This window comes from Schistocerca serialis, chromosome 1 (genome assembly GCF_023864345.2).
Source record: "Schistocerca serialis cubense isolate TAMUIC-IGC-003099 chromosome 1, iqSchSeri2.2, whole genome shotgun sequence".
Classification (NCBI taxonomy): Eukaryota; Metazoa; Arthropoda; class Insecta; order Orthoptera; family Acrididae; genus Schistocerca; species Schistocerca serialis.
The window spans coordinates 199,593,708-199,613,100 of NC_064638.1; the positions used below are offsets into that span (position 1 = coordinate 199,593,708).

A 19,393-nucleotide genomic window follows, 5' to 3' on the forward strand; every position below is an offset into this window, starting at 1 on the left:
TCGGATTGTAGCTTATCGCGACTGAGGGTTATCGTATCACGACATTGCTGCCCGCGTTGGTCGAGATTCAATGACTGTCAGCAGAATATGGAATCGGTGGGTACAAGAGGGTAATACGGAACGCCGTGCTGGATCACAACGCGTCGTATCATTAGCAGTAGAGATGACAGGCATCTTGTCTGCGTGGCTGTAACGGATAGTACAGCCACATCTCGATCCCTGAGTCAACAGATGGGGACGTTTGCAAGACAGCAACCACCTGCACGAACAGTTCGACGACGTTTGCAGCTGCATGGACTATCAGCTCGGAGACCATGGCTGCGGTTACCCTTCACGCTGAATCGCAGACAGGAGCGCCTGCGGTGGTGTACTCAACGACGAACCTGGGTGCACGAATGGCAATATGTCATCTTTTCGGATGAATCCACGTTCTGTTTACAGCATCATGATGGTCGCGTCTGTGTTTGGCGACATCGCGGCGAACGCACATTTGAAGCGTGTATTCGTCACCGCTATGCTAATGCACGACCGCATGTTGCAGGTCCTGTACGGGCCTTTCTGGAAACAGAAAATGTTCGACTGCTGCTGTGGCTGGCAGTTTCTCCAGATCTCTTACCAACTGAAAACGTCTGGTCAATGGTGGCCGAGCAACTGGCTCGTCACAGTACGCCAGTCACTACTCTTGATGAACTGTGGTATCGTGTTGAAGTTGCATGGGCAGCTGTACCTGTACACGCCATCCAAGCTCTGTTTGATTCAATGCCCAGGCGTATCAAGGCCGTTATTACGGCCAGAGGTGGTTGTTCTGGGTACTGATTTCTCAGGATCTATGCTCCCAAATTGCGTGAAAATGTAATCACATGTATAATATATTTGTCCAGTAAATACCCGTTTATCATCTGCATTGTAAATATCTGAATACTTATTTGCTTTTGTGACTGCAATGATTATCTTCGCCTTGTTGTAGGCATTCCAACAGAATAGTGCTTTGTGTGCAAGAAACTTGTGGTACAGTGCTTTCTTCTTGCGTATGGCGTCCTTAACACCGCCATTCCAAAGCCACGTGTTTTCGTTGATCATTCGTCGTCCTGATTTCATTGTGCCTAGCACGAGCGTCACCAGCACTAAATTATGGAGGGATTCAGTAGACTCAATAGATAGGGTGTAGATCGTAAGGGAGTACAAATGGAATATGTATCTAGAACTCCTAAAGCGTGCCAATTTGAGCCTCGAATTCAAGTAACTGTTGCGTGGCGTTCGATTGTTAGCGGTCTCCTCCTACAAAATTACAGGAAAAACAAGCACGTTCTTGTCTATCTACAACTCTCTTTCATCACTCGTAGTGGTACCAACACAACTCAATAAAACTTGGAATACTGACTTTTTAGTAAATAATATAAGTGGGTTTGATTTATTAGCACTTTAGTAAAATATCTTGGCTGCACAAGAGATTTTAGTATGTGCAGTTATTTAATATTGGATATAGTCGGATATATTCGTTCAGCGGCATCATTTTTCGTCAACTAAACCTCAAAAAATTGAAATTTCTCTTCACCCCTTGCGGTGTCACCCATTGTTGCTAGAACGGAGGTTGCAGCTTCATGAGGAGAGAGCTTCAATTTACGCCAGCTGTCTTCGACTGTGGTAATTAGTGGCACCGTAACTTTTGTCATATCTCGCTTCCCGCGCCCGGGTTCCCGGGTTCGATTCCCGGCTGGGTCAGGGATTTTCTCTGCCTCGTGATGACTGGGTGTTGTGTGCTGTCCTTAGGTTAGTTAGGTTTAAGTAGTTCTAAATTCTAGGGGACTGATGACCATAGATGTTAAGTCCCATAGTGCTCAGAGCCATTTGAAACATTTTTTTAATCATAATTTAACCTCCTTTTCCTTGAAGTGTCACCATTTGGTTCTTGACGGACCATTTCTCGTACCCTAATCTTCGTGGGTTTATTCTAAGCTTACAGATGACTGATCGGTGTTGTATTCCGATGGATTCATATGGAACGACTTCCTTGCCTAACACATCTTTGAGTTCCGCCGTGTTACTGGAACACAGTCAATCTGAGTTGCGTTTGAGCCACTATAGTACGTGACGAGGTGAGTCTCACGTCTTTTCAACCAAGTATTCGTGATGACCAGGTCGTGACTTTCCACAAAACCACGATTCGCTGGCTGTCATGAAGTCTCCATATCCATGTCCACCAAGGGTGTCATGATCTTTTCTTTGTACAGGGAGACCTTTCAGGTCACCATGTAGTCTTCTGCTGGAGTTTCAGCAGTCTTCTCGTCAAGCAGCGCCCAGAAGGAATATTTGGTTTCTGCACTCGCGCTGGTTTGTGGGGTATAGGCAGTGAGGAAGTGGACTTTTCGTCTGTCTGCAATGTAGACGATTTTCATAAGGCGATTATCATAACGTTGTATCTCAGAGACGGAACCATCGAATTTCGCTGATATGACAATGCCGACGCCGTTAGCTGTTCTGCAGGTTCAGTTACATATCAGTTTGTAATCACAACTAATGCCATACGACTTTCGTCAACTCCACCTTGTTTCTTGCACTGAACAGATGTCGATGCGCCTGTTTTCGAGTACCTTAGCTAGTTTGCTGCATCGTCCAGTCATTGTCGTACACTCAGTAACCGAGACAAAATGCGGAAGTTCGGTTCTTCAGCTGACGCCATCCTTGTGACCGTAACCCTTGCATACTTACATTAATGCTGGTGTCTGTTCATTCGGACATGTCGGGAAGAACAGACACCACGCCTTCACATAAGTGTGTCCTCTAGATGGGCTATAAATCCACCACGTTCACTGCGAACGTACAAATCACGTTCAACCTCCTGAGGGAGTGTCAAAGTAACGAGCATGGAGGATATGGACAGGAACTACGGATAGGTGGCACTGGGTGGGAACATGGGTCGCCTGAGGAGCGTACCGAGATAAGTCTGCCACTGTGTCCAGTTGGCGCAGGGATTAACGCAACTGCGCAACTGCCTAATAAGAGGCAGAATTTGGGTTCAAATCATGGACTGGCACACATTCTCAGTCGGCGCCCCTGACTCGGCATAAAGACGCGATGCAGCTGACATCATGAGTTGCTTCCATTTTAATTCTTTTCTCTTCCTCACCTCCACCGTAACCTTGCCCGATTGGGCCATTCCAACGCGCGTTGCTTCCGGGGGTCTCCCTAACTTTGGTACCGAATCCTTGGGACAGCATTTCCACAAGGATGTGTAAGTGATTTTAAGGCCGGCTTGTCACAAAGGCTGTCGCCAAGCTTTTTGGAACCTGATGCCAGCATGAACTGAGGCCGCTCCTGACGTCGAGAACAGACGCCTTACGTAGCCGCTGCTCTGGAGAACAGACCCTGCGTTTCGTTCTGAGTTATCTGCCAACTGCACAATACCGATGCTCTTCATTTCGGCTGCACTTGCCATTTAGGACTTCTTTTTTGCTGAAAGACTTTTAATCCGGCCTTTCCATCGTTGTCATTACAGACTCCCCTCTTCCGTCTTCAAAGCCGGTTGATCACCCAGCCTGAGAAGTAGAGATTGGAAGCTGAAAGACGCACTAGCTCTCGAAACGTAATAGGACCGGGGTCGGAGAACAACAAGAGGAGGCGGAGGATGTCCAGATAAAAGTAGTGGAGTCTGGTATTTGTTCTTATTCTGAATCCATCACCTTTACGGCCTTGTCACATGGCGCATTACCTTGTTGAAAAATGCCTCTGACATGATCGTCATGAACGGCCGTGGTGGTCTACAGTCAGTGTACAAATCTCCTTGGCCGTCGTGGTGCCTTGCACAGGCTCCGCTGGACTCATAGGTACCACGTGAGTATTCCCCAGAGCATACTTGAGCCACCGCTAGCTTGTCTCCGTCCCGCAGTACACGTGTGAAGAGGCCGTTCCCCTGGAACGCGACGGATTCGCGCCCTCCCATCGGCATGAAGAAGAAGGTTTCGTGATTCATCAGACCACGCAACGCTCTGCCACTTCGCGAACGTCCAGTGCCGATGGTCACGTGCCTATTTCAGTCGTGGCAGCCGATGTCGTGCTGTTGCCATTGACACAGGCATGGGTCATCCATCAGATGTGGAAACCCATCGTTGGTAGTGTTCGGCGCACTGTATGTGCAGACACACTTTCACTCTGCGTAGCATTAAAGTCTAATGTTAGTTATGTCCGAGTTAGTTATCTTTCCTGTTTCACCAGTCTGCCCAACCTACAACGGCCGACATTTGTAACAATGGGTGGCCGCCCAACCCCACGACGTCTGGACGTGGTTTCGCCACGTGTTCAGGACATTCAACACAGCGCTCCTCGAAAACCCGACAAGTCTTGCAGTTTCCAATATGCTCGTGCCGAGCGTCCAAGTGATGGCAATCTGCCTTCGGTGAAACTCAGATAGATCGCACGTCTTCCCTATTCTACACACGGACAGCACGCTCACAGATACTACATGCACCGTGCATATGCCTGACTAACAGTCGTTGCCCATCATGTGACGCTGTTATCGCGTGGACGGCTTTATATCGATAGTAGCTCGGTGGTTATAATATTCTGGCTGATAAGTGTATAATGGACTATGATAGGCTTAATTATTAGCACTAGGGGGGAAGACGCTTCCGCCAAGAACGAAAGCACATCAACTGAAATAAACGTCACCACAGTATAGAGTAGGTGCCTTTATATTCTAGCTACAATTTATTTCCTTATTTCCAGTTTCACAAATTCGTGTCTCATCTGCAGGCATCGTGTAACATTCAGTGAATAAAGCGGTACTACAGAACGCACACAGTTTGGAGTAAGAGTTCAGTTCCAACGCCGTCTGAAGCAGCCAGTAGACCGTATGGCGTTGCCAGTCGACGGTTGTGACAGGCGCTGTGGCCAGATATGAGAAGGCCCCTGACGCCGACAGCAAGGTACGCAGGGAAAGCACAGTTATTCTGGCGCGAACAAGTAATCCTGATTAATAAATATTTTCTAATAAGAGTCGTTTTTTCAATACTGATGTTAGGAGAAGCCTACAGGTCATACATATCTTCTTACTACAATATTATAATGACAGAAATCGATCATCCTAATAAATAAAAGTTTAACCCTTAGTTTCGCAGGTCATTTTCTTGTCACACACTGTACCGGGTGCGGACTGAGTGACCGCCCAAAAGAACTGCATTCAGCAATTTCAGTAGAACAGTTCAGATTTTATGTAAAAGTCTGAATTAATATCACACAAAAAATATTCAAATAAATTTTAAAATTAATTTTTATGAGAAAACCCCATTTAAACAGAAAACTGTACAAAATGAACGTAATACAACATGATAGTGGTGATGCTATGAAACCTCAAATGCTTTGCACTCCAAAGTTTACTTTTTGCTATATTTTTTTCTGTGTGTTATTCTTGTAACAATAAAAACATAAAAAACTCCCACAATGCATTCAAAAGTGTCAAAATTACACTAATACTTTTTAGGCGTTTAGTTTCCTTCCCAGACGTTTTCTTTGCACTCGCTGGAAATTTTTGTGCAGATTTCAAGTCAGATTGGCTTCTTGCAACAACAATAAACATAAGGCATCTTTTTCTTCTTTTTTGGGTAACAGGTGGAGGTAATTTGGTGTTTTTCGAATCATTCTACAACGACTTGTACTCTTGCTTCTGCTACGCCCAAAACACGGTGAAGGATGGACGAAGTTCACTGGTATGTGGTATTTATGGTCTCGTTTTTTTTATCTGTGGTGTCACCAACGAATTTACAAGCTTCTTCAACAATTAGCCTGAGTACTGTCTTCGTAGGAATAATGAAGAACAAAGGCACTGAGCCCAGTTTGTCCAACATGTGGAAAAATAATGCCACTGGCCATCGTTGGAAGAAGATTCGACGACTAGCGATTCTCACTTTCGCACTGTTCCTATACTGTATTACGTTCATTTTCCATTTCGTTTTCACTATGTGATCCAACATCGCTTCCATTTTAAAACAGTATACTCAGAGTCAGGGTCTATAACATGAACAGCACACGTAGACCTGGCTACTGAATCCATAACGCAAAGTTGCACTTGCGGCTCTGTCACCACTACCATGAAAGAAGCAGTTACAGTATAGGGCCACGTCATATTCAAGTGGTTACTGACAAAGGAAACCACGACAGCTCCAGGAGAGGGAGCAACTAGACAGCGCTGTAATCTCCTCCCCCGCCATTCTGCATTAGTGACAGAGTACCAATAAACGCTAGCGGTCTGTGAGACTGCACCTGTAACGTTAAGGGTTTCAAGCTAACGAAAATGTACGAACAGCTACGAAATATCACGTGTGTATGTACGCCACAGTCACCACTCGCCAATAACACTCCTTCCGATGTAGTTTTGTCGTAAAACCATGCTCTGAGGATGTTTTTAGTTTTCAGTTAATCATTATTGTGTCGATATTACCTGTTTACGGTTCAAATAGCTCTAAGAACTATGGAACTTAACATTTGAGGTCATCAGTCCTCTAGACTTAGAACTACTTAAGCTTATCTAACCTAAGAACATCACACACATTCATGCCCGAGGCAGGATTCGAACCTGCGACCGTAGTAGACGCGTGGTTCCGGACTGAAGCCCCTAGAATCGCTCGCCTGTTTACGGCGTCTAGTAAATAAATGCATCATAATGGCATCCATTTTAACGTTATTCAGAATAATACGTCTTCCGGCTTCATCACTTAGAATCACAGGAAGTAGAACTGCGCTTAACAGACAAATCGAGGGCGCTGATACTCCTTCTGCGAGGGGCATAAACTTCGGGAGCTTCTCCGCAAAACAGACAGGAAGAATCCTACGGGGCAAGTCACTAAGATAGTCCAAAGATGAATTGTCTTAATCTTCGCTAAACTCGGATTGAAAAGCACTGCCAGTCATACTGTCCGCCTCTACTGACTCACTTAGGAGGCATTTCAGGAGGTTTAATACAAGTGGGTGGTTGTTGCAACAGGATTATACACTGTAATGTAAATGTCTGGAGGAGTCATATTTCAGAAAAATAGCTAGAAAAAATTATAGAATTATTGCATGATAGGTGTCTCTATTCGCTCAGGATCACAGAGTCATTATTCTGTCCCGAACCGCTAAAATTTTATTGTTTTGTCAGATTCATTTCGTATCACGAGGGACTAGCAGTACACGTGGAAACCACTAATCGATTTACATTGTTCTGGTTTTTTATATACAGCTATCAGAATGTACCTTATGCAGATTACACAAAAGAAATTGTAATAGTAATAACAAAGACAGTGAATACATAAAACCATTTGCAGAATTTCTTGTTTACAGCTATAGTAAACTATCCTCAAACCACCCATTTAACCCCTTAAAACTAAATATCTATTTCTTTTAAGTGTGTCTCCTATGTTCTGTAGCAATTCAGACCCAGTACTTATAGAACTTGATTTTATTCCTAACTTTACGTCATCCGTACATATTATAAATATGAATGTATGTACGTGCGTACATGTGTGCGTATTTTCCACAACTCTTCCTATAATACTGGACCCTTTTCAACCAGACTTATTATACACATCCCTTACTTTCACGAAACTGGGGGAGGGGGGGGGGGCTAAGAACCATCTACCTATCATTCTTCATAAGACATGACGTCATAAACAGATGCGTGAAAAACTGCTGCATCATGCATGATGTTTAAATGTATTATTTCTGTGCTACTGACTCTATTTGCAATAAATTTCGCAGGCAGTATCAAATGGTTCAAATGGCTCTGAGCACTATGGGACTCAACTGCTGCGGTCATTAGTCCCCTAGAACTTAGAACTAGTTAAACCTAACTAACCTAAGGACATCACAAACATCCATGCCCGAGGCAGGATTCGAACCTGCGACCGTAGCGGTCTTGCGGTTCCAGACTGCAGCGCCTTTAACCGCACGGCCACTTCGGCCGGCTGCAGGCAGTATCCATGTATGCCACTTGATATACGGGGGTCACTCGAAAAGAAGTGTACACTATTTTTGTAAAAATACTGTTTTCATTCTGCATGTGCGAAAGTTGTACAGTGTGTAGATACATCCTTCCCGCTTGTTTTCAAACTTAGTTTAACCTTTTCCCGTGAGTGGCGCCGTCACAGCATGTCTTCAAGATGGCTGCTACACTTGACGTTCGTCACAAGCAACGTGCTGTCATAGAATTCCTGTGCTGTGAGAACGAGACAATGGGAAACATCCACAAGAGGTTGAAAAAGGTGTATGGAGATGCTGCTGTCGATCGCAGTATAGTTAGTCGGTGGGCAAGCAGGTTACGTGATGAAAGGGGGAACGGCGATATTGAGGATTGTCCTCGCAGCGGCAGGCCTTGTACTGCACATACTCCAGACAATGTGCAGAGAGTTAACGAAAAACTGGTGACTGCTGACAGACGCATCACAGTGAACGAATTGTCACGCTACCTTGGGATAGGGGAAGGAAGTATTTGCAGAATACTCAAAGTGTTGGCGTTAAAAAAGGTTTGTGCCAGTTGGGTTCCCAGGATGTTTACAGTGGCTCTCAAAGAAACAAGAAAAACAGTATGCAGCGAAATTTTGGAACAGTACGAGAATGGTGGAGATGAATTTCTTGGAAGAATTGTGACTGGTGATGAAACATGGCTCCATCATTTTTCACCAGAGACGAAGAGGCAATCAATGGAGTGGCATAATGAAAATTCACCAAAGAAAAAAAATTCACAACCACACCTTCTGCTGGAAAAGTTATGCCTACGGTATTTTTCGATTGCGAAGGACTCTTGCTTGTGGACATCATGCCAAGTGGGACTACCATAAATTCTGATGCATATGTGACTGTACTGAAGAAACTTCAAGCTCGACTGAGTCGTGTTCGACGACATCGACAAAAGCAGGATGTTTTGCTGTTGCACAACAATGCACGGCTCATTTCAGTCAAAAAACCATGGAAGCGATCACAAAACTCGGATGGACAACACTGAAACACCCGCCTTACAGTCCTGACTTGGCTCCATGTGACTATCATCTCTTTGGCAAACTGAAAGACTCTCGTCGTGGAACAAGATTTGAAGATGAAGACTCCCTTGTGCACGCTGCCAAACAGTGACTCCAACAGGTTGCTCCAGAATTTTACCGTGTGGGTACATAGGCGCTGGTTCCAAGATGGCGTAAGGCAGTTGAGAGGGATGGAAAGTATGTGGAGAAATGAAAATATTCTTCCTAAAGGATGTATCCACACACTGTAAAAGTTTCAAACATGTAGAATAAAAGATGGATTAAAAAAAATAGTGTGCATTTCTTTTGGAGTAATCCCCGTACCTACACAAATACATCATTGTACGACACACATTTCAAGAGATATGTCATAAACGCTGAGATACGTCAAAAAATTCTGTATTGTGCACGAAGTTTTAATACATTTATTCTTCACTACTAAGACACTCCAATAGTCGAGTGAACTTAAAGAAATCCCTGACACACGGGAGCACTTTTGACAGCTTTCAACTGCGAAAAGCAAACTGCTGTAGATAAAAATGATAGTCGTCTATATAGCTATGAAGAGGCGTTGCCATAGAGACGTTTCCAAAATTGCTTTGTAGACACGCGAAGCAGCTGCCCCCAGCACACAAACTGTACGTGATCATGTTTCTTAATCTGGACACAGTACTTATACATTTTAATAATACAGTTTAATAAGTCACGGTTGCAAAATCCTGCCACGAATTCTTTACAGAAGAATGGAAAAATTGGTAGAAGAGGAGCTCGGAAAGGATCAGTTTGGATCCCGGATAAATGTGGGGCAATACTGACCCTACAACTTCTCATAGAAGATGGCTTAAGGAAAGGTAAACCCACATTTCTGGCATTTGTGGACTTACAGAAAGTTTTTGACAATGTTGAGAGGAATACTCTCTTTCAAATTCTGAAGGTAGCAGGGGTAAAATCTAGGCAGCGAAAGACTATTTACAACTTGTACAGAAACCAGACGGCAGTCATAAGAGTCGAGGGCTGTGAAAGGGAAGCAGTGGTTGAGAAGGGAGTGAGACAGCGTCATACTCTATCCCCGATATTATTCAATATGTACATTGAACAAGCACTAATGGAAACGAAAGAAAATTTTGGAGTAGGAATTAAATTTCAGAGAGAATAAATAAAAACTTTGAGGTTTGCGATGGATAAACGGAAATGAGCGTTTGGCGTCATTGGCCGGTAGGCCGCCATTCGACGCCACATGGGGCCACCTGCGCGCCGGATGGGGATGAAGTGATGATGAAGACAACACAACACCCAGTCCCTGAGAGGAGAAGAGCCCCTGCCCAGCCGGGAATCGTACCCGGGCCCTTTAGGACGTCAGTCCGTCACGCTGACCATTCAGCTATCGGGGCAGACGAGGTTTCCGATGACATCGTAATCCTGTCAGAGACAGCAAAGGACTTGGAAGAGCAGTGGAACGGAACTGACAGTGTCTTGAAAGGAGGATATAAGATGAACATCAACAAAATCAAAACAAGGATAATGGAATGTAGTCGAATTAAGGCAGGTGATGCTGAGGAAGTTAGTAGATGAGTTTTGCTGTCTAGGCAACAAAATAACTGATGATGGCGGAAGTAGGGAGGATGTAAAATGTAGACTGTTAATGTCAAGAAAAGCATTCCTGAAGAAGAGAAATTTGTTAATATCGCACATATATTTAAGTGTTAGGAAGTCTTTTCTGAAGGTATTTGTCTGGAATTTAGTCATGTATGTAAGTGTAATATAGACAGTAAACAATTTAGATAAAAAGAGAATAGAAGACTGCTGAAGAGTAGATGGGTCGAAAATGTAACTAGTGAGAAGGTACTGAACAGAATTGTGAGAGAAGGAATTTGTGGCACATCCTGACCAAAAGAAGGGACCGGTTGACAGGACACATTCTGAGACATCAATGGATCACGAATTTAGTATTGGAGGGAAGTGTGGGTGATATAAATCGTACATAGAGACCAGAAATAGAGTAAGCAGATTCAGAAAGATGTAGGTTTCAATAGTTAGTCGGAGATAAGAAGCCTCGCACAAGATAGAGTAGCATGGAGAGCTACATCAAACCAGTCTGCGCACTGAAGACCACAACAACTACTTATGCATTTGTCCATTATGCATATTCCATTGTACGTCTGTTTCATAATTTGAAATGTGTTTTCACGAATACATGGAAATGAAATTTTATCGACACTTCAGTACACATATTGTTCATTTTTTTAATTTTGTTTCTAAAGGAAAATTGGCAAAATGAATCCCAAGGCAATGCCGGGTTTCTCCGCTCTTATTCAATAAAAAATGCATGTCCCTACTAGACGTTGCAGTTCATTTTATTTAAGGCCTATTCACTCGTAAAAAGTCTTAATTTCTTTGACTGCAGTTTACGTTGACCAGGGAAATAGGTACCGATTTTACTGTAGATGGGATTGCTTTATGTGACATTGTATGTATCAGTAGGATTCTTTCTGAAATAAAATTTAAGTTCAGTTGACAGCTTGATTTTGTGTGAGAACTTTTTATTTCACAAAATTTCGGCACTCTTCCGTTATTACAGGTTGTGTACAGGAAGTTGTTTTGCAGCTGTGTCTAATAGTATATCGTATACTAGTGTACTTACAAGCAGATACTTCAAATCCAGCGGACATGACGATTCGAGATGATGTGTTGTCTGGGATGGGGATGGTAACGTCTTGGCTTCGTTGTGCCCATTTCAGTGGGGTTGGAAACAATGTCGATCCATGCACAATCCAGCTGCCTCGAAACTGTTCATCACGGATCTCAAGCACCTGAATAGCAAATAGCGTTGGCGTTCTGCAACGCAACCGTAAATATTGATACACAGATACGAAATTCTTTTCAGTTTTCCAGAGCGATCTCTAAACTAATTACGTCTGTCATATTTGCCCTTTATGCGGACGGCTGCCTCAAATAATCACCTCTACACTCGCCGATAACTGCTCAACACTGTGACTGTATGATCTCGAGTGAACTAGATACTGCACTGCAGAGACAGTTCAAAAGTATATTTAGTGGGCCCGTCTAATTAGAAAAGGTCATTCAAAGTTCTCTGTTCGTTTTCTGCTTGTGTCTTTAGAGATACTGTGTTGTATTTTTTCAACAAAAATGGTTAAAATTTGTGTTTCATATGGATCGATTATCGGCAGGAAGTGTCATTCATGCCCACATGTATGTTTCTTATACTTTAACGAAATGGAAAATACACTACTGGAAATTGAAATAAGAACACCGTGAATTCATTGTCCCAGGAAGGGGAAACTTTATTGACACATTCCTGGGGTCAGATACATCACATGATCACACTGACAGAACCACAGGCACATAGACACAGGCAACAGAGCATGCACAATGTCGGCACTAGTACAGTGTATATCCACCTTTCGCAGCAATGCAGGCTGCTATTCTCCCATGCAGACGATCGTAGAGATGCTGGATGTAGTCCTGTGGAACGGCTTGCCATGCCATTTCCACCTGGCGCCTCAGTTGGACCAGCGTTCGTGCTGGACGTGCAGACCGCGTGAGACGACGCTTCATCCAGTCCCAAACATGCTCAATGGGGGACAGATCCGGAGATCTTGCTGGCCAGGGTAGTTGACTTACACCTTCTAGAGCACGTTGGGTGGCACGGGATACATGCGGACGTGCATTGTCCTGTTGGAACAGCAAGTTCCCTTGCCGGTCTAGGAATGGTAGAACGATGGGTTCGATGACGGTTTGGATGTACCGTGCACTATTCAGTGTCCCCTCGACGATCACCAGTGGTGTACGGCCAGTGTAGGAGATCGCTCCCCACACCATGATGCTGGGTGTTGGCCCTGTGTGCCTCGGTCGTATGCAGTCCTGATTGTGGCGCTCACCTGCACGGCGCCAAACACGCATACGACCATCATTGGCACCAAGGCAGAAGCGACTCTCATCGCTGAAGACGACACGTCTCCATTCGTCCCTCCATTCACGCCTGTCGCGACACCACTGGAGGCGGGCTGCACGATGTTGGGGCGTGAGCGGAAGACGGCCTAACGGTGTGCGGGACCGTAGCCCAGCTTCATGGAGACGGTTGCGAATGGTCCTCGCCGATACCCCAGGAGCAACAGTGTCCCTAATTTGCTGGGAAGTGGCGGTGCGGTCCCCTACGGCACTGCGTAGGATCCTACAGTCTTGGCGTGCATCCGTGCGTCGCTGCGGTCCGGTCCCAGGTCGACGGGCACGTGCACCTTCCGCCGACCACTGGCGACAACATCGATGTACTGTGGAGACCTCACGCCCCACGTGTTGAGCAATTCGGCGGTACGTCCACCCGGCCTCCCGCATGCCCACTATACGCCCTCGCTCAAAGTCCGTCAACTGCACATACGGTTCACGTCCACGCTGTCGCGGCATGCTACCAGTGTTAAAGACTGCGATGGAGCTCCGTATGCCACGGCAAACTGGCTGACACTGACGGCGGTGGTGCACAAATGCTGCGCAGCTAGCGCCATTCGACGGCCAACACCGCGGTTCCTGGTGTGTCCGCTGTGCCGTGCGTGTGATCATTGCTTGTACAGCCCTCTCGCAGTGTCCGGAGCAAGTATGGTGGGTCTGACACACCGGTGTCAATGTGTTCTTTTTTCCATTTCCAGGAGTGTAGTTCGACAACCGTAAATACTGACACACAGGTACGTAAATTCTTTTCAGATTTCGTCACTCGTTCTAAAGAAACGGGAGCGTGCAGTACGAAGGGAATACTGGACTCTACCGAAATATAGCGTTATCTGCAGCATATCATGAAAGACAACCAGGAGCTGATATACACTGCAGAGAGATGACGCTGTATTTAGTTTTCCTGTAGGGAAGATCAGTCATACGACTCAACTTGTTTGGCATACACGAACAGCTGCGTCATATCTTTGTTTGGTTAGAAGTATGACTCATACACATTACAGTTTCAATCTGCTCTAACGACATTGTTGCTCAAAAATAATTTTACTGCAAATGATCATGTAACGCACGCAATATTGTGAAAGTGAGAGCTTTCTGTGTTAGTGAATTAATTTGCCGTTAGAGAAAAGTGAATACAAATACTATGTTGAAGATATTAGTTGTTTCGAGGCTTATGATTCAACAATCAGTGACCATAAGGTCAATATTATTTATTATATATCAGAAGATGTTAATATGTGCAGAGTGCAAAGAAATTTTACTATATATTATTTGTGTCCAAACAGCCACACACAGGGGAAAGTGGTGTAAAGTGGCATCTTTAAGAAAATTTGAATGTTTACCAAACTTTAGTTACTGACAGAAGTTTGCCTCTTACATTTTTTGAATGTACATATAATAAGGTATCATACTGAATATTTACAAGTAGAGAAAATAAAAAACACCTATATGCATTTCTGAGGCCTTCCAAAGTAACCAGTTTTGCCAACATAACGGGGTAAAGTGACCAATGCCGAGATGCGTACTCCGAAAGAGGAGGCAACCTTCTCCTGACTGGAATAAAGCCACCGGCTTGGTGTCTCCCTGTAAGTGCAAACATTTGGCTGCGCTTGCACTGAACTGTCAACGTAAATATTATGAAGAGGATGAAAGTGTTTTCATGCACTTTCTTAAGTATGTCAAAAAACTTGCGTGCGTTGACCCAGTATAGAGCCATTCAGGTAGAGTGCTGCCCTCGCCTGCCATCTCCGACTGTTTGTTGAAACAACGCAGTTTTTCGTTCCACTCCGTTACCCGGAATGCTAATCTACACAGATCGTTTACTGTAATTTCTATAAAACCACTTATCAATTTCAAAAACATAATCAAGGAAGTTTTCTTGCTGTTCTTTATTGAACACACTTTTACCACGTACTACATTTCTAATTTTTCCTATAACTCTTCTTTTAGGCGCATTATGTGGAAAATGAAATTGCTTTGCTGCTGTAGAAGAAATCATCTTATAACTCTGTACTCCCTCACTCGCATTTTCCGTCGCTAAAGGGGTCCCCGTTTGCTGCTCTACTTCTGGACATATTTTCTAGCCCTCTTGATGCCACGGTATCTGAAAGAATACCAGATGCCAGCAGCAGACACTTTTCAGTCGGATTTTTGTGTTAGGCCCAATGAAACAAAACAGAGGCGGTTTTAAGTAATTCAGTATTAATCCAGTTAATTCAATATTGTTAATTAATTCAGTACTGTCACTAACGAATAGACTAACGGATGACCTTTCCATGGAAAAGGTTTTACAAGTTAGTGTGTAGTGTAAAATCTGAACTAACACTTTTTGGAGTAACAAATAAGAAATAAACTGTTGGGAAAGTGGCCACCCTGGTCAGTTTTCGCAAAAAGTAGTGGCTCACAGTTAAAGCTGTGAAACCGAACGAAACAAAAAGGAATTACAATTGTAAACCAGACGATGTTGGTTAAACACGGATACTGTAAAAAAGTATTACTCTAATTTTAAGTGACGTTAATATATGATATATTGTGACTTACGTAATATCAGAAGACTGAAAATCAAAAAAGTTTTATTTTAAGAAAACTGGAGCAAGCTTCGTGGCTGACAACAACGATGGTGTGTATCAGAACTAGTGTGACTATTTCTGGAGAGACAAGACTACTGTCCAAGGCAAAAAATATGCAGTGGCCACTTTTTTCCCTCCCACCTGTTGCAATTCCAGCTGCCTTTACTACAACGGTTGACAGAGGTGGCTTGCTACACCCATCTGAAGTAGTGTTCAGAATTATGCAGCACACAGAAAAACGTTGGGTTTTCTTCTGGTGACATTTACCTTAAACGCTAAGTATTTTTATTTCGAACTTACTATGTATTGTTTCTTTGGTGAGCAAGCCAATACACTTGGCCCAGCGCAAACATTAGTCTCTGCAGTTCATTCGAAGATATACAACAAGCAACAATAAGCGCAGTTAATATAACGTACTGCTACTGTGTGTCGTCGTATTACTTTGAAAGCACACACACGAAGAAAGAAACAGCTGCTGCACAGGGCAACTATTCTGGTGTGGGTAAAAGATTAGGAAAGCTAATTACATAAATAATATATATATATATAGTATGAGCTTTCGGACTGAGAACCTTGCCGCTCCCTTTTAACACGGCCGTAGTCCCGACCGCTCACAACAACCTCTGAAAGACTACACTGGTGCAAACCTGCAACACACCAGATTACTTTAAACTAACAATTTTAACAACTCACACAAGCACATGAACTATGCACCCTGTAAGAGGGATGGAAATGGTACAAAACAGTCACACTAAAAATTATTTGCCACCAAAGGTGCAACTTGTTTTTGAAAGAACTCTTACGGTGGAAGGGTGGCATTTTTATATACTAAAATTACCATTTAAATAAAATCCATGACATGCAGTTTTACATAAAATGTACCAACATGCTCTACATTATACATATACCACCTAGCAAGATGATAGGCAAGATAAAAACATATTTCAGGAACTCGGCTTTTACACCTTAAGCAATAAATTCGTTAACAGCGAATCCGACAAACATGACAGAGGCAGCTATTAATGTATGGCAGATTGACAGGGGGATTACTGAACTACCCGAACCGCAGATTGCTCTAACCCGCCCCAACTCCACAAGGGAAAATGGACCACCCAATTCATAAATAACAACCTTCCCGCGGGTGGGCAAATGGAGAAGAATGGTGGGACGACCATTAAACAAAGCGGCTGTTGGCCTCACCAAGGAAACAAGTAGAATTTAACAAGTAAATGAAATAACATATCTCCAATCACTTAACTTCTAATAAACTGCGATTTCTGGCGAAGACCTGGCGCAGCACCCCCAACGCTCTCCCGAACCGTCCGCTTCCAGCCGCTTCATCGGACGCAGGAAGGCGCGCCGATCTCCAGTCTCACGACGTCGCAGCTCGCCTCGGCTAGCCCGATGTCTTGGTTTGACTCCTGTTGCTCTCGTGTCGACCGCGAAGCCACTACCCCTTTCTATACGGCGCGGCCCACTGGACTCACGTGCGGACCTCACATGCGCCGACGCTCCAGGCGGACCAGTCATCTTGTGTCTCAGTGCGCGACTGACCAACCGACCGATCCAACCACCAATGACCGTTGCCCGAGCAACTGGAGCAGACTGGCGGCCTAAAGCGTACTAGCACTCTGGACGACACTCCCCCACACTGACCCGGCAGACCAACTGACCAGATTCGTCGAGACTCACAGATTGACCTCTTGCCGAGCTCATAGCGCCCCTTAAATGTGCGTGAATATGAAACTTTTCCCCTTTCCCACCAGAGGGAGACACCAAAACTGCGATTGCCACAGCGGCGCCACCGCCAGGAACAGAAGGCGACTGCTTTACACTATGCGCTGAGGCGCGCTCTTCAAAACAGCAAATTTTACCACGGCTCAGTAACAAGTGGAAACTAAATCTCTTTGCCTTATGTCTAAAGGAAAGGCATTGTTCAGTGTCAGTAAGAAATTCCCAAAAGGTCTCCGTCTAATGAGTACCATGTTATAGATTTGTGGAATGTGAATGAATTCGCTATTTGTATGATGTAAAGTTAAGTATACAAGAAAATGTACCTTTCGAGCCTAATGATCATCGACGAAAGCAGCAGAAGACAGGTCTGACGCCGTTACTGTCAATGACGTTCACCCGAAAACTGCAGCATCATTTCTTCCTGTGGAGTTGAAAATATTATGTATGACAAAAGAATAATGAGTGGCGTTACAAAGCGTATGAATTTCTTGTTACAAAATTGTCGTTATGTGGGATAAAGAATCATCAGACACTCATTATTGATGGTGTATGTGGAAAGCCACGTGGTTTAATTTCTGATGTAATGAAAAGACTAATGCTGATACTTTGCAAAAAAGATCCAATAATCAAGAATTTTCATTATAGGATTGATAGCCCTATAGGAGCGATTACAAACCATTTCAGTTATTGAATAAAAGCTATAAAAAACATAACCCACGTAATATATTTAAAATGTCCTAGCAAACAGAAAGGGAGTAGACTGGATGTCAGTGGAACTTCGTACACTAACGCACTATTGGTAGGTATGTATAAAAAAATGTTTGAATGCATTGTGAAATAGTGCATAAGAGTCGTTTATGTTTTCTATTGTTACAAGGCATGGTAAGGTATATAAGGGGCGTAACAGTGTCAGATGTTGAGTGATCGCTATGGGGGATGCATAGATGCCACGTAATCATGTGAAACAGCTGTTGAGCTGAAAGCTTTTGAAATGGCCTCATTGTGAGTCGCCAGTTGGCCAGATCGTCAGATCATGCAATATCCAGTTTGTGGGACATTCGCGGATGACAGTGATCATGGACTGCATGGCAACCCAACGGCTGGCATACTCGTCATCAAGGTTGCTGATAGCCATATTGTGGCCCAGAACACTGTAACCCCTTCACATCTACACCTGCCATTCTGGGACAACTAATGGATTTCCTGATATTCTGTGTCATCCCACACTCTTGGTCGCGAACCAGCAGCAGCTGTACTACAGAATTACCAACACACGCATAGTCTGCCGATCTCACCACAACACAAAAGGCTGTGTTTAGAATGGTGTCGTAAATGGGGAGCTTGGACTACAAATGAATGGAGTTGCATTGTGTTCAGTGATGAGTCCTGATTGTGTACTAGTCTCTCACGAGGATGGCGGCAACTTCGTGAGAGGTCTCGTCCTTTCAATGTTTTGGAGAGGTACAGCAATGTTGCTCCTGGCTTTGTAGTGTGGGAGGCCATCAGGTGTGAACTCAGGTCACGGCAGTAGGGGGGGGGGGGGGGAACCTTCGTTCTGCGCCATTCTGCATTGTTGCAGATATATCCAAGATAGCGTCGATGACGCAATCCAAGATGGCGGCATGTAGAGTTCGAAACAGCGCGTGAGTCATCAAAAATGACGGTCGTGATGTCATTCAAGATGGTGGATTTTGACTAGATGATAGGTCAATTGAGCTACCTTCAATAACCTAAGTCATCCGACCGCCACCTCTTCCTATGGATTGGTAGGAAAAGGACTCAGCCTGTGCTGGGCTGCTGGAGAGAGGAAGGAGTGTACTTTATTTATTTTGGTATAATTTATTTAGGGATGGATTTTGAGAGATAGTGTATTTATTACACTGATCCTGAACACACGCTCTGACATGCTTGGGGTCATGCCACACAGCCTACAAACCTGTAAAGTACTCGTAAATTACCGAAATAATGCACAACAAACAATTCGTAAATTACCAAAATAATTTCAGTACACAGCATACAGACCTGCAAACTACTCCTAAATAACCTATGTATAATGCCCTGCAGACTCGCTTGCTAATTGTAAACAGCCAAAATAATGCACTGCACAGCCTATAGACCTGCAAACCATTCGTAAATAATTAA

At 44.1% G+C, this 19,393-nt stretch overlaps 1 protein-coding gene across 1 annotated transcript in view; it reads left to right on the forward strand.

Annotated features, from left to right (window-relative positions):
• LOC126458820 (esterase FE4-like) overlaps positions 1–19,393 on the forward strand; it is a 223,891-nt gene that overhangs the window by 1,113 nt on the left and 203,385 nt on the right. The window lies entirely within an intron of this gene.